At 39.2% G+C, this 23,380-nt stretch overlaps 1 long non-coding RNA gene across 2 annotated transcripts in view; it reads right to left on the reverse strand.

The window, feature by feature from the left end:
* LOC129462753 (uncharacterized) overlaps window positions 1-23,380 on the reverse strand; it is a 150,154-nt gene that overhangs the window by 18,590 nt on the left and 108,184 nt on the right. Inside the window, exon 5 of one of the 2 annotated variants that reach the window (XR_010115765.1) lies at window positions 17,330-18,069. The exons of the other annotated variant lie outside the window; for it this stretch is intronic. This is a non-coding gene — a long non-coding RNA (uncharacterized lncRNA). Of the gene's footprint in view, window positions 1-17,329; window positions 18,070-23,380 lie in introns of those variants that run through there. 2 annotated transcript variants of the gene reach the window in all.

A 23,380-nucleotide genomic window follows, 5' to 3' on the forward strand; every position in this document is an offset into this window, starting at 1 on the left:
AATCTAAAAAGAAAAAGAAATAGATACAACCAAATGTTTCTTAGTAGTTCTCCTTCAATAATTATGCAAAATAAGAGAATGCTGTGTAAGCTGTCCATAAGTCAGAGCTAGGAAAGAATCAAACAGCTATCAGGTTTCATTATAAACTAAAAGTCTAAGAGCCAAGAGATTAAGACAAAATGGAAAGGGGGGTGTCAGTGGGTTGCTGTGGTCATGAGCAAGCCAAAGGTGTAGGAATCAAAAGGTCAAATATTACAGGAAGGAATGAACAGGTTTCATGGGTTAGGGTGGACTAGGGTCAGAAGCCAACAGATCAGGTCCATCCAGGGATTGGCAGTACAAAGTGGAGACCGTTCCATGTGTCCTCACTCTGGGTGAAAGGCTCTATTCCACATTATTTATAAATCCTACCTAAGCAAAAGCCAGGCTGGGGGGTTAACCTGATGATAAAATGGATACTTCTGATAAAGACAAAAAGGAAAGGAAACAAAAAGATATTGAACTCATAGGTATGCCAAATACTTGACATAACACTTAGTCTTTACAATTCTTGGAGAGATAACATATGTTATATTTTCCGGCTGCCTCACACCTTTTGTGCATCTTACTACGTTCGGGGAATTTCCCATCTTGTGAGTTTTGTGTCCTCAGAGTAAAGTCAGAAAATTTGCTTCCCTAGAGACCTTGGTAGTTGGAACACAGGCATGAAGCCCAGGATCTGCCACTAAGATGTACCCAACCTAGAAGTTAATTAGAAATAATTAGCCAGAGAAAGGACGTGATGCCTGGGACTCATTTGCTGACAAGGGTGGTAACAGACTCATCTAGTTTTCTGGGGAACCAGTTGTTATAAGATCAGTTCCTGGTCCAGAAGTATCAGCGCTGGCAGAGCTGCAGTAGAGTTTGAGGTCCTAGCAGCCATTTCATGCTCTGAGGGAAAGTAAGGTCATCAGCTTCTTTATTGGGTCACTTCTGCAGCATAGTGTCAGGCCTTGACCCCAGAAGCTTAGCCTCAAGCCTGCCTCTCCCAACTACTTTGTGCAGGCAATAATCTTTTTAATTAGCTCTTTATCTGTTCAATCAGCCACAGTCAGGTACTATTGCTTACAACTAAGAACCCTGAGTGTTAAAAATAAATATGCTACTATGCCTTTTTACTAAAAAAAAGACCAAAGTGAAAGATGACAAAAACAGGCCTGTTCAGCCCACTGCCACTCCCGTCAGTGCCCAGTCACATCATCCAGGGGCCTGGGAATCTGGGGATCACCCTGCCCTTCGTGCTGCCACCAACATTCATGTTCACCATCAGGGAGCCTGAAGACAAGCACACCCCACCTGCCACCACTGCCCATACATGTCTCCTGGAGGACTAGGGACTGGCCTACCCAGCCTGCCACCACCACTACCAGCAGCAGCAGCAGCACCCTTCTATATGAGCCATCTGGGGGCCTGGGGCCTGCTTAGCTCACTGCCAATGCTGCTAGTACCCGCATGTGATGCTTGGGGGCCTAAGGGTTAACTTTGCACTGCTACTGCCACTGCTGATGCCACACACACAACCTAGGGGCCTGAGGACTTGATCACCTAATGAACCCACTGATACCACTGCTGGCACCCAAGAAAGCCACCCGAAGGCCCAAGAATCAGCTTGCCTGGACCCACTACAACTGGTGCCTGCATACACTACCTGAAAACCCAAGGACAAACACACCCAGCCCACCACCACCACTGGTGCCTGAGGACCAGCCCTCCTGGCATCCTTGTCCCTAGCAAGACCTCACCACAGCCTCCATTAACAACCATAGCCCAAGCTAGTGTGCAACTTACAGACATCATTGACACTGATTATAGCTGACAAATCATATAAAGACTACACTACTGTGCCCGCCCAGAATCAAAGCCAAAACACCGTACCCAACCAACACTATAGACACACCTACAGAAAAAAGTCTTTCCCTCCAGAAGCTAATCCATAAAATTGGAAGAAGTGACTGTTACACTAGATGCACAAACATCAATGTAAAGACCAAAAAATAAAAATAAAAAAGAAACATGAGACTTCCAAAGAAACACAATAATTCTCCAGCAACAGAATCCAACAAAAAGCAAATTGTAAAAACCTGAAAAATAATTTACCATAATGATATTAAAGAAATTCAGTGAGATACAAGAGAATACAGATAAGTAATACAAAGAAATCAGAAAAACAATACATGATCTGAATGAGAAATTCAACAAAAAGATAGATATCACAAAAATAAATCACACAAAAACCCTGAAACTGAAGAATTCATTGAATGAAATAAAAAATATAATTGAGAGCTCTGACAATGGACTAGCTCATGCTGAAATTTTTTAAAAGTAGCTCAGTCAGATGAAAGAAAGAAAGAAAGAAAGAAAGAAAGAAAGAAAGAAAGCAAGCAAGCAAGCAAGCAAGCCTATGTGACAAATACGAAATCATAAAGCAACCAACTATTCAAATTTTTGGAGTTTCAGAAAAGGAAGTAGGCAAAAACATATAAAACTTATTTAATGATATAATAGTCTAAAACTTCTCAAGACTGGCAAGACAACTGGACACCTGGATACAAGAGGTTCAAAGTTTCCCAAATAAATTTAACCCAAAAAATTCTTCTCCAAGGCATACTATAGTCAAACTATGAAAAGTCATAGACAAAGAGAATTCTAAAAACAGCCAAAGAAAAGCATCAAGCCACATATAAGGAAATCCCCATCAGAGTAACAACAGATTTCTCAGCAGAAACCTTACAGGACAGCAGAAAATGGTATGGATGATATATTCAAAGTGCTGAAAGCAGTGGGCAGGGGGTTGGGGGGGACCTGTCAACCAAGAATACTATACCCAGCAAAGCTACTTTTCAAAAATATAGGGAGAAATAAATGAGAGAATTCATCACCCGTAGAGACTGGCCCTACAAGAAATGCTTAAGGGAATTCTACATCTTGAGGCAAAAGCATGATATCTACCATCATTAAAACACATAAAAATGTAAAACTTGTTGGTAGAGCAGACACATAAATAAAAGAAAGGACTCAAATGTTACAACTACAAAAAACTACCAAACTGCAATGATAATAACAGAAGAGAGGAAGACAAGATATACAAAGCAACCAGAAAACAACAGAATGACAAGAGTAAGTCCTCACCTATCAAAAATAATCCTGAATGTAAACAAATTAAATTTCCCACTTAAAATATATAGACCGGCTAAATGAATTTTAATGACCCAACTATATGCTGCCTACAAGAAACTCATTTCACCTGTAAAGAGATACAGATTGAAAGTGAAGAAATGGAAAAAGGTACTCTATGCAAACAAATATTTAAAATGAACAGGAGTAGCTATACCTATGTTAGATAAAACAGACTTTAAGTCAAAAACTGCAAAAAGGCTGGCCACAGTGGCTCACACCTGTAATCCCAGCACTTTGGGAGGATGAGGAGGGTGGATTGCTTGGGCTCAGGAGTTCAAGACCAGCATGGGCAATATGGCAAAACCCTATATCTACAAAAAATAGAAAATATTATCTGGGCCTGGGTGCACCTGTAGTCCTAGCTATTTGGGAGGCCAAGGTGGGAGAATCACTTGAACCCAGAAGGTGGAGGTTGCAATAAGCCATGATTGTGCCACTAAACTTCAGTCTAGTGACAGAGTGAAAAAAAAAAAACCTACAGAAAGAGACAAAGAAGTTTTTTATATAATAATAAAAGGATAAATTCAGCAAAAGAATATAACAATTCTAAATATATATGCCCCCAACAGTGGAACACTCAGCTCTATAAAGCAAATATAATTAGATCTAAAGGGAGAGATGGACTCCAATACAATAATAGTTGGGGACTTTAGCACCCCACTTCCAGCATTAGACCGGATCATCTAAACAGAAAATCAACAAAAAAACATTGGATTTAAACTGCACTTTAGGCCAAATGTACCTGACAGACATTAACAGAACATTTTATTCAACAGCTGCAAAATGCTCATTCTTCTCATTAGTACATGGAATATTCTCCAGGATTGACCATATGTTAGGTAACAAAGCAAATCTCCACAAATTTTTTAACATTAAAACCATTTCAAGTATCTTCTCAGAACACAATGGAATAAACTAGAAATCAATTACAAAACGAATGTTGGAAACTGTAAAAATGCACAGAAATAAAACATCATGCTCTTAAACTACCATTGGGTTGACGAAGAAATTAAGAAGGAAAATTTTAAATTTCTTGAAACAAATAAAAATGGAAATACAACATACCAAAATCTATGAGATACAGGAAAAGCTTTGCTAACAGGGAACTTCATAGCAATAAACACTTGCATCAAAAAGTAGAAAGACTATAAATGGACAACCTAACAATGTACCTCAAGGAAGTAGAAAAGCAAGAACAAATCAAAATCAAAATGACTAGATATGGACCAGGTGTGGTGGCTCACACCTGTATACCCAACACTTTGGGAGGCCAAGGCGGGCAGATCACCTAAGGTCAGGAGTTCAAGACCAGCCTGGACAACATGGTGAAACCCTGTCTCTACTAAAAATACAAAAATTAGCCAGGCATGGTGGTACATGCCTGTAATCCCAGCTACTCAGGAGGCTGAGGCAGGAGAATCACTTGAACCCTGGAGACAGAGGTTGCAGTGAGCCAAGATCGCACCACTGCACTCCAGCCTGGGTGACAGAGCAAGACTCCATCTCAAAAAAAAAAAAAAAAAAAAGATACTAGAAATGAAGAAACAAAGATCAGAGAACTAAATTAAACAGTGACTTAAAAAATACAAAGAATTAATAAAATGAAAAGTTGGCGTTTTGAAAAGACAAAATCAATACACTGCTAGCTCAACTAACCAAGAAAAGAAGACCCAAATAAATAAAATCAGAAATGAAAAAGAAGGCATTACAACTGATACTACAGAAATAAAAAGAATCATTAGAGACTATTACAAACAACTATACATTAAGAAACTGTAAAACCAAGAGAAAAAATAGATAAATTCTTAGATACATACAACTTACCTAGATTGAACCAGGAAGAAATAGAAAACACACCAATAACAAGCAACAAAATTGAAACAGTAATAAAAAGTCCCCCAACAACAACAAAAAAGCCCAGGACCAGAGTCCATCAAACTTACACTGGTGAGGATGTGGAGAAAAGGGAACTCTTATACATTGTATGTGGGGATGTAAACTAGTATTAATGCAACCACTATGGAAAACAGTATTGAGAGTTCTCAAAAAACTAAAAATACCTGGGTGTGGTGGCTCACACCTGTAATCTTAACACGAGGAGGCCGAGGCAGGAGGATTGCTTGAGCACAGGAGTTTGAGACCAGCCTGGGCAATATAGTGAGACCTCATATCTACACAAAGTTTTTAAAAATTAGCCAGGCATGGTGGCACATGCCTATAGTCCCAGCTATTTGGGAGGCTGAGGAGGGTGGATCCCTTGAGCCCAGGATATCAAGGCTGGAGTGGGCCGTGATTGTGTCATTGCACTCCAACCTGGGAGACAGAGCAAGACCCCATCTCATTAAAAAAAAAAAATTAAAAATAGAACTACCATATGACCCAGCAATCCTACTACTGGGTATCTATGTAAAGGAAAAGAAATCAGAATTTCAAAGGGATGCCTGCACTCACAGGTTTATCACAGCACTATTCACAATTACAAAAATATGGAACCAACCAAAGTGTTCATCAATGGATGAATGAATAAAGAAAATGTGGTGTATATTTACAAAATGGAATACTATTTAGCCAATAAAAAGAATGAAATCCCGTCATTTGCAAAAACACAGATGGAACTAGAGGTCATTGTGTTAAATGAAACAAGCCAGGCACAGAAAGACAAATACTGCATGTTCTCATTCATATGTGGGAGCTTAAAAAGTTGATATTGTAAAGGTAGAGAGTAGAATGATAGAGGCCAGGCACAGTGGTTCACGCATGTAATCCCAGCACTTTGGGAGGCTGAGGCAGGTGGATCACTTGAGGTCAGGAGTTCGAGATCAGCCTGGCCAAAATGGTGAAACCCTGCCTCTACCAAGAATACAAAAAAATTAGCCAGGTGTGGTGGCACACGCCTGTAGTCCCAGCTACTTGGGAGGCTGCGGCAGGAGAATTATTTGAACCCAGGAGGCAAAGGTTGCAGCGAGCCAAGATCTCACCACTGCACTCCAGCCTGGGTGACAGAGCAAGACTCCATCTCAAAAAAAAAAAAAAAAAAAGAGAGTAGATTTATAGACACTAGAGGCTGAGAAAGGTGAAAGAGTGGGGAAATGAATGAAAAGAGGTACGTAATGGGTACAAGCATACAGTTAGATAAAAGGTATACGTTCTATTGGTCAACAGCAGAGTGATTATAGTTAACAACAATGTATATTTCAAAGTAACTAGAAGAGAGAACTAGAATTGTTCCCAACACATAGAAATGATAAATACTCAATATATAGACACTCAAATACTGACTTGATCATTACACATTCTATATGTGTAACAAAATATCACACGTACCCCATAAATATGTAAAATATTATGTATCAATAAAAAGGGAAAAATAAATAAACATTTGCTGTTATATTATTTTAAAAAAGAAAAAAGACATTAAGTTTCTAAAAAGACAAAAACATAGGTAACTTGCCCAATATACAGCTCATGAGTAGCAGATGCAGAATTTGAACCCAGGACTATCTAACTACAAAGCTGGTGTTGTTTCCAATCTATTAACTAGAAAAAGTTCACAGAAGGAACATTCTGTGGACTGGGATAAGGAATGGTCTTTCCATTTCCACTGACTTTAAATACCTTAGTAGACAGAACACCTTTTTCTCTTTGCTTGTGCTCATTTTTCTGACTTAACCATGTGCCAGTAAACATATGGGTGATGCTAAAGATAAACCAACACTACTGATTTCCATTGCTACCTTCAAATATTGTCATTCACAGTTTGTGAGGGGTGGGACCACTGTCTGGATTGCTGAGGGGGTGGCCAACTGTTTGCATTTTGTTTATCATTGCTTTTGATGAGTCACAGAGAGTTGTGCATTATTCATAAACTTTAGATTTGAATAAGTTCCCTATGCAAATTCTGCTCACTGGTGGCTTCAATCCAGGATTGAAATAAATAGCAGCAGATAATGAAGTAGATAGCCCAACTTGTGCTTTCAATCTGTGTGAACTAATGCCCAGATAACCAGAGAGAGGTTGGGAGAGTGGGTTTTAACTCAGAGTTCTGTCACATATATTATAAAATGAAAATTGGAATATTGATAGATACATGACAAATCTGAAATAATCCATTAGGCATCTGAAAATTCCAACAGCCTTAAAGTGAAAAAAATAAAAAGGAAACAATCTCACACAGGTGTTAGGAGTAAGAGCTGTTCCAATCAAAATGTGAACTAGCAAAAATCTGTCTTAAAGCTCTCAACCTCCCATTCTTCCTCCTTTTATTCCTAAGTGTTGCTCTCACCACCACCTATTCCTCAAATATTTAGATTAAATTATCTCTTTCCATTTACTAATCCACTCATTCTTCCTTCAAACCAAGGTACAAATGACTAATAGTAACTTAAAGAACTACTCTTTCCACAGGCATTTACACTAAATCAATATCTTAAGTAAAGGGATTACGTTTTGTAGTGGACATCTGTCATTTGTAGTTGCCCCAAAATCTTTTTAATATCTCTTACCAAAGAAATGTATGCTGATATATATTAAAGAGAAGGTAACATATTGTGATGGTTAATTCTATGTGTCAACTTGATAGTCCACAGAGTGCCCAGATATTTGGTTAAATATCTTGGTGTGTCTTTGGTAAAATATTTTGGTTAAAAATCGGTTAAATATTCTTGGTGTGTCTGTTGAGGGTGTTTCTGGATGGCATTAACATCTGAGTATGTTCAATGAGTAAAGCAGATTCACCTCGCCCCAGTGTGAGTGGGCCTCATCCAGTCCATTGAAAGCTTGAACAGACTAAAGACAGTGTAAGAAAGAATTCTTTCTTTTTACCTATCTTCAAGCTGGAGCACTGGTCTTTGCCAGCCTTCAGACTTAAACTGTAACTATACCTTTGCTTCTCCTGGGTATCCAGCTTTTGGGACATCTCAGCCTCCATGGTCACATGAGCCAATTCCTGATAATAAATCCAATCTCTCATTAGATAGATGGATATATATATATATATATATATATATATTTTTTTTTTTTTTTTTTTTTGGACAGAGTTTCACTCTTATTGCCCAGGCTAGAGTGCAATGGTGCGATCTCGGCTCACCGCAACCTCCAGCTCCCAGGTTCAAGCAATTCTCCTGCCTCAGCCTCCCAAGTAGCTGGGCTGACAGGCATGCAGTACCACGCCCGGCTAATTTTGTATTTTTTAGTAGAGATGGGGTTTCTCCATGTCGGTCAGGCTGGTCTCGAACTCCCAACCTCAGGTGATCCACCCGCCTCGGCCTCCCAAAGTGCTGGGATTACAGGCATGAGCCACCGCGTCTGGCCTTATAAATACATATTTTATTGGTTCTGTTTCTCTGGAGAACCCAGACTAGTACATACGTTCATTATAAAAGACTAGAAAGTAATGAATACTTGTGGGTCTACCACCCAACCCAAGAAATAGCTTACTATTGCTCTCCACTTTTCTATTCTCTAGGCTTTTTACCAGATGCCCAAAAATATCTTGAACACCTACTTAACATTTTGAAAGTTTCCCACTTTGTTGATCTTGCCTTTTCAAAAACAAATTTCTAAAAACTGTACTTCCCAGCATTTCTTGTGCTAAGGTGCCAGTAGGTGATGGAGATTTCACTGAACAGATGCACCCATATTAGACATATTCAGAACCAAGTAATATGGAGAAAAGGCAGGGCATGGGGCACCCATATTTCTAGCACAGATTGGAACTAGCAGCTGTGTAGGTCTCCTGATCATAGCAGATGCTGTAACTCCCTTGGAAAGCCATTTTAGAATGTTGAAATGCACAATGGGGTTATTCCTGAAAGTTCACCTAGAGTCTATTTCTTCAGCCTTCATAATGTTTCTTTAATAATTTATCCCTTAATAAGTTCATTCATGCTTAAAGTAACCAGAGTTAATTCATTGGCTGCAATTAAGGAACTCTGACCATTTAAGAAAACTGTATCAGAAATGATTGCAAACAGCAGATTTCAAAAACATGAAAAACTTGGATTGGCTATCTGACCTGGTTGGTTTGAAGTGGGTGTTTGGGTACTATGAGGTGATTGGACACTAGTAATTATACCAGGTGGTAAAACAGCTTCTTAAATGACTACCTGTGATCATTTGGAGTAAAATGCCTTCTGAAGCTAAGGTTTGGCTTCCCTTTTGATTGCTGCAATATGCCACTATGTGGGGCTAAGGAAAAAGGAAGTTCGGGTTAGGATAGCTGACTTTATTAGCATCAGTGAGCTTTAAAAAAGAACAAGGCGGCCGGGCGCGGTGGCTCATGCCTGTAATCCCAACACTTTGGGAGGCCGAGGCAGGCAGATCACTTGAGTCCGGAAGTTTGAGACCAGTCTGGGCAAAATGGAAAAACCCCGTGGGCCACACCTGTAGTCCCAGCAATTAATACTTAAGAGGGTGAGGTGGGAGGATGGCTTGAGACCAGGAAGTGGAGGTTACAGTGAGTTGAGATCATGCCATCACACTCCAGCCTGGGTGACAGAACAAGACCCTGTCTCAAACAAAAAAAAGAAGGAAAAGTAAAAGGCCAAAGAATTTAAACTCACAGATCAAGGGATTGTTAGGGAAGGGACTATTAGAGTTTATAGGACTCCTCTTAAAGAATTTTTATCTCTTATGGCCAAACAGCTGTCATGGGCAAAAAGCAAATGCAGAGTCAAATCTGGCCAGTTACTGAATTTCAATAGAGGCTGAATTCATGGTCCTCGCTAGATCTCACACATGAAAGGGACTGGGAAGGAATGGACCAAAAGAATTGGAATGAAAGCATTTAGGAGGAACTGGATTATTCAGCATACTCAAACACCATTATGCCTCCCTTACCAAAAGAAGGAGCCCCTACTCCCCAGTCCGAAGATGTTGGTTTAAAGATCTTACAACAGGGGCGTCCAATCTTTTGGCTTCCGTGGGCCACATTGGAAGAAGCAGCAGTCTTGGGCCACACATAAAATACACTAACACTAATGATAGCTGATAAGCTTTCAAAAAAAAAATCACAAAATGCCAGGTGCGGTGGCTCACGCTTGTAATTCCAGCATGCTTGTAATCCCAGGCCGAGGCAGGTAGATCATGAGGTCAGGAGTTTGAGACCAGCCTGGCCAACACAGTGAAACCCCATCTCTACTAAAAATACAAAAATTAACTGAGTGTGGTAGTGCACACCTGTAATCCCAGCTACTCGGGAGGCTGAGGCAGGAGAATCTCTTGAACCCGGGAGGCGGAGGTTGCAGTGAGCCAAGATCGCACCACTGCACTCCAGCCTGGGGGACAGAGCTAGACTTCATCTCAAAAAAAAAAAAAAAAAAAAAAAAAAAAAAAAAATCACACAAAAAAATCTCATAATACTTTTAGAAAGTTTACAAATTTGTGTTGTGCCACACTCATCAAAGCCATCCAGGTCTGCAGGCAGCCTGCAGGCCGTGGGTTGGACAAGCTTGCCTTACAATGACCTCACCTGAGACAGTTACTTCCTACAGGAATTCATACCCTACACCTATGACCTTTTATTTCCTCCACATTTAAAACTAGTTCCAGATTCCAACATGCCCATATAAAGGACAATTTTAAAATTCAAACCTAGAAGGAAAAGATTCATACACCAGAAGAATTGCAAGATTTTGCTAATTAATATTTGCAAAAACCTGGAGAATATATTGAATTTCTACCAAAAACACAATTTTATAGCACAAATTATTGACATAGACAAACTAACCAGAGGTTCTGGATTCATTCTACATAGCTTGAGCCAATTGTTAACTTGGCTGGTTGACTGAAACCTGGACTCCACTGTGGCCTATTGCTAAAAGAAGTTGAAATGCTAAGACTAGAGGCTTATAGTGATAAGAATGTTGGAATAAATATATCTTATACAACATCTCACATATACCCAGAGTAAGCCTAGAGAACACTGCCTTTTCCAAGTCATCAAGAAAAACACTGATGGGGAGAGAACAAGAATCCTTGAATAATGCTTTGATGAATTTATTCTGTACTCTGGAGAGGAAGGTGGGAGATACTGCTATTGGAATTAGTTCCCTGTTTTCAGTGGAGTTTATGGGTTCCCAGAGGGGCAGACACCAAATAGCAGGATTTAACTGCCAGAAACCTAGTAGCTATGATTATTATAATAGCAAAATAACTTGACTTGCAGGGATCCTTTGGTGGTAGCTAATTGATCACAGTATGCCTAAAAATGAACTAGATGAGCAGCCTGCAAAGGACATAGCTGACCTGTATAATTGAAAAAATTCTAGGCGTAGTGAATCTAGAATTAAATCATTATACTTGACTTCCATTATCACTAGAGAGTCAGGACCTATCTCCCAATACCTACACTCTCAATTCAGTGAATGAAAGGGAGGAACTTTGAGGAAGGACATCACAAGAACCTATGAAAATCTTCCTCTACCCCTTCCCCAAAAGGACCAGCATCCATCCACCAAGGTAACTGTGTACTAGAGAAGGAGAAATATTTATACATTTCACAAATTATTGAACATGGCTTTGAACTTGTACTAATCCCTGGGAACCTAGAATATCACTGTTTCCCCTACTCAGAACAGGGCCTTATTTGTGGGAATCCAGTGATAGAGAGTTTGAGTCTGAGTCCATCTCATGATGGGTACAGAGTTTCTGTGAATCCAACCTCTGGTTATTTCCCCCATTTCCTAACTTATAGTTTGAATGGATAAACCCAGGTAATAGCAGAATCCTCAAATTGGCTTCTGACCCAAAGTAAGCACTACTGGGACTGCCCCTTCCTAACAAAATAGTAAACCAAAAGCAACATTACACTTTTAGGAGAATTCTAGATATTAGTGACCTTATCAAAGAAAACTGAAGCCCTAAAGACTTGACCAAAAAAACTGTTAGAACTAATAAATGAATTTAGCAAAGTTGCAGGATACTAAATCAAATACAAAAATCACTAACATTTCTATATACTAACAACAAACTCTCCAAAAAATTTTTAATCTTATTTATAATAGCTACAAAAATATATAAAATGCTTAGGAATGAATTTAACCAAGGAGATGAATGATATACATACTGAAATCTATGAAGCACTGATGAAAAAAATTGAAGAAGACAAAAATAAATGGAAAGATATTCCATGTTTATGGATTAGAAGAATTGACATTATTAAAATGTCCATACTACCTGAAGTGACCTACAAATTCAATGCAATACCTGTCAAAATTCCAGTGACATTTTCCCAGAAATAGAAAAAAAAAGGTCCTAAAATTTGTAGGGAACCATAAAAGATTCTGAATAGTCAAAGAAATTTTGAGAAAAATAAACAACACTGAAGGCATCATGTTGCCTGACTTCAAAATTGACTGCAAAGTTATAAAACTCAAAACAGCATGGTACTGGCATAAAAAGACACATAGACCAATGAAACAGAATAGAGAGCCCAGAAATAAATCCACATTTTTGTAGTCAATTGACTTTTGACAAAGATGCCAAGAACACATAATGAGGAAAGGACAGTCTTTTCAATAAATAGTGTTGAGAAAACTGGACATCAACATGCAGAAGAATGAAACTGGACCCTTATCTCACACCTTATATAAAATTCAACTCAAAAGGAATTAAAGACTTAAATGTAAGACTTGAAACTCTAAAACTACTAGAAGAAAATAGAAGAGAAAATCTCAATGGCATTGGTCTGGGCAAAGCCTTTTTGGATATGACCTGTAAAAGCACAGACAACAAAAGAAAACGTAGACAAGTGACATTACATCAAATTAAAAAGCTTCTATATTGCAAAGGAAACAATCAACAGAGTAAAGAGACAACCTATGGAATGGGAGAAAATATTTACAAACCATACATCTCATAAAGGGTTAATATTCAAAATATATAAGGAACTCAACTCAATAGTAAGAACACAAATAACCTGATTTTTAAATGGTCAAAGGACCTGAATAGATATTTCCCAAAAGAAGATATACTAATGGCCAACAGGTATATTTAAAAATGTTCAACATCAGAGAAATGCAAATTAAAACTACAGTAAGATATCACCTCACACGTTAAAATGGATATTATCAAAAAGATAAAAGATAAGAAGTGTTGGTAATGATGTGGAGAAAAGGGAATCCTTGGGTACTGTTGTTGGAAATGTAAATTAGTAGAGCCATTATAGAAAATAGTATTGAGGTTCCTCAAAATAAAAAGTGAACCACCATACGACCCAGCATTCCCACTACTGAGTATATATCCAAAGGAAATGAAATCAGTATGTCAAAGCGATACCTGGACTCCCATGCTCATTGTAGCCTTATTCACAATAGCCAATATATAGAATCAACCTAAGTGTCTATGTGCAGATGAATGGATAAAGAAAATGTAGCATATACACACAATGAAATACCACTCAGCCTTTAAAAAGAAGGAAATCCTGTCATTTGCAAAAACATGGATGAACCTGGAAGACATTATGTTCAGTAAAATAAGCCAGGCACTTAAAAAAAAAATACTGAATGATCTTACCTACATACACGTGGAGCCTAAAAATGTTGAACTCACAGAAGCAGAGTAGAATGGTGGTTACCAGGGGCTGGGGGTTGGGGGTACTGGGGAGATGTTGGTCAAAGGATACAAAATTTCAGTCGATAGGAAGCATAAATTCAAGCGATCTATTGTACATCATGGTGACTATAGTTAATAACGATATATTGTATACTTGAAAATTGCTACGAGAGTGGATTTTAAGTGTTCTTGCCACAGAAAAAGATAATATATGAGATAATACATATGCCAATTAGCTTGATTTACCTCATTCCATAATTATATATCAAAACATCATGTTGCATACCATAAATATATATAACTTTTGTCAATTAAAGAAATAAAATTTTAAAAAATGAAAACTGCAGAAGTGGTGATTTCTATTACATCTCCATTTAACTCACCCGCTTAAAATGTGCAGTGAACGGATGGATTTTATGGATTATCAAAATCTTAATCAGTAACTTCAATTGCTGCTACTGTTCTTAACATTGTCTCTACCGGAGACACCACTCTGGCCATCTAGTATGCAGTTATGCTTACAATGGTTTTTTTTTCTATACTAGTAAGCCTAAAACACCATAAGCAATTTGCTTTCACCTGGCAGGAACAGTATCTTCGTGTTCTGCTTCTGAACTGCGTCAATTCTCTATACTTCTTTTGCATGTAAGGGAAGATGAAATTCTATCAGGTATAAGTACTATTTTTCCAGGTCTTCTGTACTAATAGCTAAATAAAATTCCTAGCAGAAATATGGACCACCTCAAAATTCACAGTCAATGAATGTGGAATGGAGGAGTTGGGGATATTTGGGCCTTTTCTATTAATAAACTCCCAAGAACAAGAATTTAGAGTCATTCTTTTTCTCAAGGGCTATTAGAAACACTACCTTAATTGAAATGGTTCACATGCTGCTGGATCACATGCAATTTAGTAGATCAACCAAACATTCTTCAAAGTTTAAAAAAAAAAAATCCATCAAAGTGATGGTTAGGCTGAATGACAAGGTTGTTCAATGGAACTGACAAGTCAATTCTAACCAATAGCACTGAATAGATTTAGTCTGAGACTCAATTCTCTTTGATTTAAAAAATGTCCTCATTCTTACCATACAATAGCAGTTTTTAAAGTTTGTTTGTTGTTATTATTAATGTAGCCATAGCCACAGACCTATTCCTTTTCTCTTGGTTCTGGAACCAATACTGAATTTGCTAGTTTGACTGAAAGCTTAAGCTCCCTACACCTCTGTAGTGAAAAAATATTAACACTACCCTCACTATAAATTCCATCAGGAGAGGAGTTATAAAGATGAATGAGGCCATCTTGGGCCAATTTCCTGTCTTATGTAAATATAAGACAAAGTTAAAGTCATACAGGATTAGAACCATAGGCACTGTTTTTTAGATTCCCAGAAGAAAGTCACTTTATCAACATAAACTTGGCACAATTTTGAAACATAACAGCATTTATCTTATCAGCCCATTGACTTGCTGTAGTAAGTTGTGATATTTTCCTTATTATTTTATGCCCAGAGCCACAGAAGATCAATGTTACAAGTTAAGCAAACAGTGCAATATTTACAGCTTCCTCTGCTGGTGAATGTTAAAGTTATTTCCTAGGGCCCAGCTTCCTGAGGACCACAGGACAAGGTCACACATATGCTATGGAGGACAGTCCGTGCACTTTCCATAATGTTTAGTCCACAGATTAATGTCTGTGTCCTAAAGCAGGAAAGACAAGGAAAAGCTGCCATCTGTCATTAGCAGCAGAGGTATATAGTGATGAACCGATTTAGAGAATATACTGTTTACAAATAAGAAAGATGATCTGTACCCAGCTCTGGGCCAGAAACAAGCATTGATTTTATGGATGAGAAGGCAGTAGTGAAATATCACTTCCAAAGGGACCTGCTGGTTTCTGCATTTTCAAAATATCACCTCCATCAAGGAATCCTGGTGAGAATGTCAGCTACATGCTGGAGACTGCAAGAGCAACTGGGGCCCTTGAGAAGCTTTCTTTTTTCCCTTTTTTTTTTTTTTTTTTTGAGACGGGGTCTCACTCTGTCACCCAGGCTGGAGTGCAGTAGCACAATCATGGCTCACTGCAGCCTCCACCCTCCCAGGCCTCAAGCGCTCCTCTCGCCTCAGCTTCCTAAATAGCTGGGACTACAGGCATGCGCCACCATGCCTGGCTGATTTTTGTACTTTTTGTAGAAACGGGGTTTCGCCATGTTGCCCAGGCTGGTCTCAAACTCCTAGGCTCAAGCGATCTGCCCACCTCAGCCTCCCAAAGTGCTAGGATTACAGGCGTGAGCCACTGCACCTGGCCAAAGCTTTATTTCTATGGCATCAGGGGAAGAAGGGAACTAATCCTTAGGTGATGCTGGAAGCTGAGTTTCATGGGTCACTGAGAAGTCAACTGTCACACACACCTGAACATATACCATGGATCAGAAACTAGACTATGGTGAAAGATACACATGGGGTTAAGACAAGGAGTTCACAAGAAACTCACAGTTCAGCAGAGAAGACAAATACACAAGCCAGCCATTAGCAGACAAGGGCTTCCAGTCCCCACCTTTTCCCCGACATAGTAAATGCTTTCTTTCCCTGCCTGCTGGTGCCTACCTGGCCTGCTGGTGCCTCCCTGGCCATCAGGGGAGTATGCAGCTTTACTGGACACTTCCAGGACTTTGGGTTGCAGTCCTGGAGAATGAAAAGGTAAAGACCTAAGGAGCGGGCCTGCTATGCAGAGAGATTGGGCAGATGTACCAAGAAGTGGAGGAAGGGGAGAGAAAAGACGGAAGAGTAGAAGTAGGAAAGGCTCCAGGGCACTGTGATTGGAGAGATTTGGAGAGAAGAAAGGGGTTTCAAGAAATGTTGCTAGGCATTCCAGTCTTGATTCCTTTTAAAATTGTTTTGCAACTGTAAAGGTTGGGCTTCCTTTTCGTTACTCTGTGCTACTTGAACTGTTCCTTTTTATCGTCTCTTTGTAGAGACTAGACCAGGTGGGACCTCAGAAGCAGAACTCAGCTTTCCCAACGTGTGGGCAAATTACTCACATCACTCAGCTGTGATTAAAATCGACCCACTAGGTCTGAGCCCAAGTGCAAAGAATGGAGTTTGAGCAGGCTCAAGTCATAGTGGTTATTTATGTAAAAATAAAAAGCCAAACAAACATTGGGAAGGCAATGCCATAATCAGTGCTATTAAATATGGGAGAATGTGCAGTGAGGGAGGCATTGTGCCAGCCAGAAAACCAGCCTGGGCAGTAAAGCAGCTTCCCAAACTTCAACCAAATATGACCACCTGGGAGAACTGGTTAAAGTGCAGGGTGGCTACTATTTTAAAAAATTGTTTTAACAGAAAATAACAAGTGTTGGTGAGCACGTGGAGAAGTTGGAATCCTTGTGTACTGTTGATGGGAATGTAAAATGGTGTTGTTGCTATTGAAAACAGAGTGGTAGTTCCTCAAAAAATTAAACATAGAATTACCATATGATTCCTTAATTCCATTTCTGGGTATACACAAAAAGTGAAAGCAGGGTCTCAAAGAGATATAATACCCATGTTTATTGCAGCACTATTCACAATAGCCAAGAGGTGGAAGCAACCCAAATGCACATCAATAGGTGAAGGGATAAACAAACTGTTGTATATACATACAATGGAATATAATTTCGTCTTTAAAAGGACGGAAATTCTGACACGTTACAACATAGATGAACCTTGAGGATATTGTGCTAAATGGAATAAGCCAGCCACAAAAAGACAAATACTGTATTATTTCACTTACATAGGTACCTTGAATAGTCAGATTTATAAAGACAAAGTAGAATGGTGGTTGCCAGGATCTGCAGGGAAAGGGACATGTTGTTTAGTGGGTATAGAGTTTCACTTTTGCAACATGAAAAGTGTTCTGGAGATTGGTTGCACAATAATGTGAATGTGCTTAACACTAGTGAAGTATACACTTAAAATGGTTAAGTTGGTAAACTTTGTTATGTGTATTTTACCACCAGAAGGATTTTTAAAGCAGGTTCTGGTTTAGTAAATCTACGATGGAGCTAAAGATCCTGCATTTCTAACCATGTGTCATCCCCGACCCCTGTTGACTTCAAAAGGGACAGTACCATGTTTGAGAGGCCAATGAGTTAGACCTAGAGCCAGTGAACAAGACAGAGGGTTAATTGAGGGGACTTACATACGGGGTGGTCCAATGGTAGCAGGCTGGACAGGAGAACTGCTACTGTTTGTAAAAAGTATGCAGCTTGTGTCGCGTTTTCACTCAGCACTTCTTCCTTAGCAACCTCCACTTGGCAACCTTCATTTAACCAAAAACAAAGAGGCTCAATCCCCTGTATGGCCTGTGTTCCACGGGATGGGCTGGGGGTTCAGATGTTCCTCATATATAAGGAATGAATCGCCAGGTTGGTCACTTCGGATTCCTGAGCTCGGAAATCCTAACACACATTCTTCTTAGACCGTAGGGTCATTCTCATGGTATGCTTAAGTTAACTTATTATTATCCAGTGTATCCATCATACATCATGTTTACCTTATCCTTTCCTGTCTACATATTAGAATCAACTAGGGATATTTTTAAAATTCTGTAGCCCAGGCTACACCCCAGACCCACTTAATCACAGTCTCTGGGGCGGGGCCCAGGCATAGGTGGCTTTTGAAGCTCCCCAGATGGTTCCAATGTGTAGAGAAGTTTGGAAACCACTGTTATCCACTGAATTATTTTTCACAGGTTGAATCCATCTCACTCTATTCAAATAAAGAACTAACTGAACAATCCAGAACAGAGTTCTTGATCAAGGTCGCACTTTAGAATCACCTGATAGAGCAATTAAAATACCTGTGTTTTGGCTCCACTACTTCCCACCACCCAAGAGATTTTAATTTAATTGATCTGGAAAAAGGCTCAGGAATAGGGTAGTTTTTACAGTTTCTCAGGCAGTTCTAACAGAAAGCTACTGTCTGAGATGTTTCCGTGTTAACTGAGACCTTCTGCTCAGTCTACCTCTCTGTTCTCTGATGCTAGCCCGCCTTCTCAGACTCTGCCCTGTCCCCTTCCCTGTCCTCCGTATTAGTCCCAGCATCCCACACTTTCAGGTTGGTTTGATTACACAAGAATTGAGGAGTGGCTGATGATTAAAGAAGCACAATCCCATTTAATCAAGTGTATCTGGCAGGTACTAAATGCTCTCAGAAATCACAGATTTGATACTTTTGTGCCAATTAGCTTCATGCACACAAAATTCTAATCTGTGGTCACAAAACACACAGTTTACTTAAGCCTCATGTGTCATTCATTACCAAAGAAGTCAGAAAAAAGGTGATTGGTTCATACAACCTGTCCTACTCTGAGGGTGGAGTATGCAGGGAATTTTTACACTATATACACTAATTGTGTTTTATTCATTCAGTCATTTAAAAATATACATTTGTTGAGAGCCTACTATGTTTCAGGCACAGTTTAAAGTGCTTGAATAAAACCAGCATGTACTCCCTCAGCTGTGAAAGTTGCCCTTTCCCAGATTAGCTTTAAAATCTAAAGACTTCACATGAAAATGGTTAAGGTGGTAAATTTCATGTTATATGTTCTTTACCACAATGAAAATTAAACTGTAAAAAAAAAAAAAAAAATCGAAAGATTTGTACCTTAGATGTGAAACAAGGAATGCATTCACATTATTATCTGGATACGCTTTGGGATGGTCAAAAAAATGTTAAGCATATTTACAAAGTCACTTTATTAGGTACGGGAAAATCATGGGAGCCATTGCATAATATCTGGGCTTAATAATAGCACTATAATGCAGAGCTTCAGCATTCCGGCAGCATATTAAGCCATCTCTAATGTTCGACCTACAGGTTTATGCAACCTCTGGGGCACAGTGTCAGGTGGGGCTAAAAAGAAAACACACTTTATAAACATTGATTGCTTCTTGCTACATCTTGCTAATGTAATCTGTGTTGCAGATTAGAATTAGCATAATATTATACAGGTAATGCCAGACAAAAATGGCCTGAGCCACAGTGCCGTTTTTGGATTTGGTTTTATTCTTCAGGAGGTCACTTTAAGAAGAGCATAGCAAGACTTAGTGTTTTCCTGCCAAGGTTGTAAGGGAGGACAACTTCTCTGCCCTTTCCTTGTTCAAAGAATAAATTGTGAGTAATAGGCTACATCACTGCATCGTGTATGAATGCTCCTGGTCAAAGAACATTTAACAGAATTGTGTTAGGTCACAGGCTTGGTTTTGTTTTTGTTTTTTAGTTCCATTTGACCTTTCAGATCAAAACTGTGACTAACCGCAAATGTGTGGGACAATTACATTATGATGTGCTATTTATAAAGAACCTGAACTGCGGCCTTTCTAGACATATGTGCTTGCACCCACCTATACCTCTGTACAACTCTTCTAAGTACCAATTTTCTGCTGATTGCATGTTGGTCTCTCACATCTGCCATATTTTACTCTAAATCTCTTGCAGGCAGAGGCTTTGCCTGTTTAGTAGGATATATTTCATGCCTATTGAGCTGTTGGACATCTAATAGCTCTTTCATTATTGTTTACTCACCTCCTTTAACATTGCTTACTAAGGCCGGGTGCGTGGTGGCTCATGCCTATAATCCCAACAATTTGGGAGGCTGAGGGGGACCGATCACTTGAGGTCAGGAGTTGAAGACCACCCTGGCCAACATGGTGAAGCCCTATCTCCACTAAAAACACAAAAATTAGCCAGGTGTGGTAGCGTACACCTGTAATCCCAGCTACCCAGGAGGCGGAGGTTGCAGTGAGCCAAGATCACCCCACTGCACTCCAGCCTGGGCAACAGAGCCCGACTCCACCAAAAAAAAAAAAAAAAAAAAAAAAAAAAAAATTTGCTTACTGAGAACTACAGAAAAGACACTCACCGCTGATCCTCCAATCAACCTTGAATCCAGGGGCGTGCTGGAAGGAAGGAATCCCTGCTGGGTGGGTAGGCTAGATGCTTGGGTTGTGTCTGCAGCCTTCAGTTTGGTCTAAATGTCTGAACTCTAACCCTCTCAGACTCATCAGGCCCTACTACCCACACAAATACATCCCACACTCTGATGTCAACTTGACACTCTGGCCTGGGTCTTCATCTCTCTTCTCCTGGACCACCTTACACCCAGCCCTCTGTCTTTTACTTCCACCCACAATCCAGAACTGAAAAACACGTTTCCTGACTAGGATATGAGTTCTCATGTTCACTCAAAATTGAAAGGGGACCCTTGGCCAAAAGACTTAATTAAGCTCATAATTTTTCTGATGGTAGAACTAAGAGATGAAGCTGTGGTTTTGACTTTTCCCCATGGGAAGAAACAAGAATGTGGAGGTTGTTGTGCTACTGACTGATTCTGATTCTGACTCTGACTCTGGAAAAACATTTTTCCCTAAGAGATAGATTGGTGTCAACCACAAATACTCTTTACTGATCTCATGTTCACATTTTCCTGATTTCAGATATTTTTGTCATTGCTATTGCACTTCTCCAGGTTAATTATAGAGAAAAGTGATGATTTTTTAAGTGCTTAACTCAAGGATGGTTCAAAATTTTAACTTGCAAGTACTTGAGATTAAGGCATATGGATTGTATCCTAATGAATGTGCAAGGGAACTTTATTTTGTATAACTAATATTGTTGTGTCTTTCCCAATTAGAATATCTTCATTCCTTCCTCTGAATAAGAAGATAATACTAGTTCATCATAAAAATGCAGGCAGCATAAGAACATATATAAGAAGTGAAAATTATCTACAATCGCATATCCAACAACTTCTGAGAATTTTTTAAATTGAGATATAGGTCGCATACCATAAAATTCACTGTTTTAAAGTGCGTGATTTGGGGGTTTTAGTATATTCACAGGGCTGTGTGACTATCACCATTATCTAGTTCCAAAAACTTTTCATCACGCCAAAGAAACACTCCTACCTATTAGCAATACTTCCCATCTCCCAACCCCTGAGTCCCTGGCAACCACTAATCTACCTTTGTTTTTCTTTTTTTTTTAAGATAGTCTCACTCTGTTGCCCAGGCTGCAGTGCAGTGGCATGATCTTGGCTCACTGCAACCTCCACCTCCTGGGTTCAAGTGATTCTCCTGCCTTAGACTCCAGAGTAGCTGAGACTACAGGCACACACCACCATGCCCAGGTAATTATTTTTTTTTTTTTTAGTAGAGACAGGGTTTCACCATGTTGGCCAGGCTGGTCTCAAACTCCTGGCCTCAAGTGATCCGCCTGCCTCAGCTTCCCAAAGTGCTGGGATTAAAGGCATGAGCTACCGCACCCATCCTACTTTTCTGTCCCTGTGGATTTGCCTATTCTGGACATTTCATAAAAATAAAGTCATACTATACATGTGGTCTTTTGTGTCTGGCCTCTTTCAGTTAGCTCTTTCATTTAAAGAGGATTTCACCTCTTTCAGTGTTTTCAAGGCTCATCCGTATTGTAGCAGGTAATAGTACTTCATTCTGTTTTATGCCTGAACAACATGACATTATATGGATACACCACATTTTATTTATCCATTTGTCATTTGTTGAACATTTGAGTTGTTTCCAATTGGGGGCTATTATGAGTAACACTGCAATGAACATTCATGTACAAGATTTTGTGTGAACAAATGTTTTCAAATCTTTTTGCCTAAGAATATTTTCATAGATAACATTTCAGACTGTTTTCTATGCATATCTAGATTGACAAGTAAATATATTTTGATATGTTATCATTGCCAACTATTTGCTCCCCTCTCCTATAGGAGAATTAATGAAACCTTCAGTTGCCAAATGACTTGGAGTTCCTTCTGTGGGAAGAATATATATCCCTACTCTATCATCATGGCCAACATGCTGCTTGCCTTGGCCAATGGCCTATGGTGGACATCACATACACCACGACAGACCAGAAGTTTAAAGAGCCATTGTGTGTTTCTCTGAGTTCTCTTGCTCTTTTCCTCTGCTATGAATAGGAGACGGCTTCCTCAACTTGGGTCCCAGAATAAGCAGACACAAGGAGCTGAAATGCAGATTCCTGTAGCCATTAACATATGTATAAAAGAGAAATATATATATATATGAAAGAAGAATACATTATTATTATAAGCCACTGAGACTTGGGGGGTCATGATTACTGTAGCAAAGCGGACTAATGCATAAATGAATTATTTATCACCTGCTTGTTCTGCCTAACAATATAGTGTAGACATCTTTACAGATGTAAACATAAAAAGGTGGTGTTGCAGAAACTGAATTCCAAATAGATTAGGTGACTTGTTCCAGGTGACAGAATTAGTAAGACAGACAAAAGTCAATTTTATATTCCTATTCTGATTTGCAATCCAGTTTTCTAATTAAAGCAAAGGAGGGGGTAATCTTGGACATTTTGGTGAGATTACAGGAGGTTTATGAAGACCCTCATGCTACTGCGTGATTGTTGGGCTGAAAATTCCAAACTCACTCATGCTGTACTAATGAGTTAATACTAATTGGAAAATTGTAATAAGCTGAAATGTGTGTAGTGTGCTTTCCACAAAAAAAGTATTTTAGAAGGAGTGGGGCACATTATAAGAGTTAATCCTTATTCTTTATCTCTGC

Source organism: Symphalangus syndactylus, chromosome 14 (genome assembly GCF_028878055.3).
Source record: "Symphalangus syndactylus isolate Jambi chromosome 14, NHGRI_mSymSyn1-v2.1_pri, whole genome shotgun sequence".
In the NCBI taxonomy this organism is placed as follows: Eukaryota; Metazoa; Chordata; class Mammalia; order Primates; family Hylobatidae; genus Symphalangus; species Symphalangus syndactylus.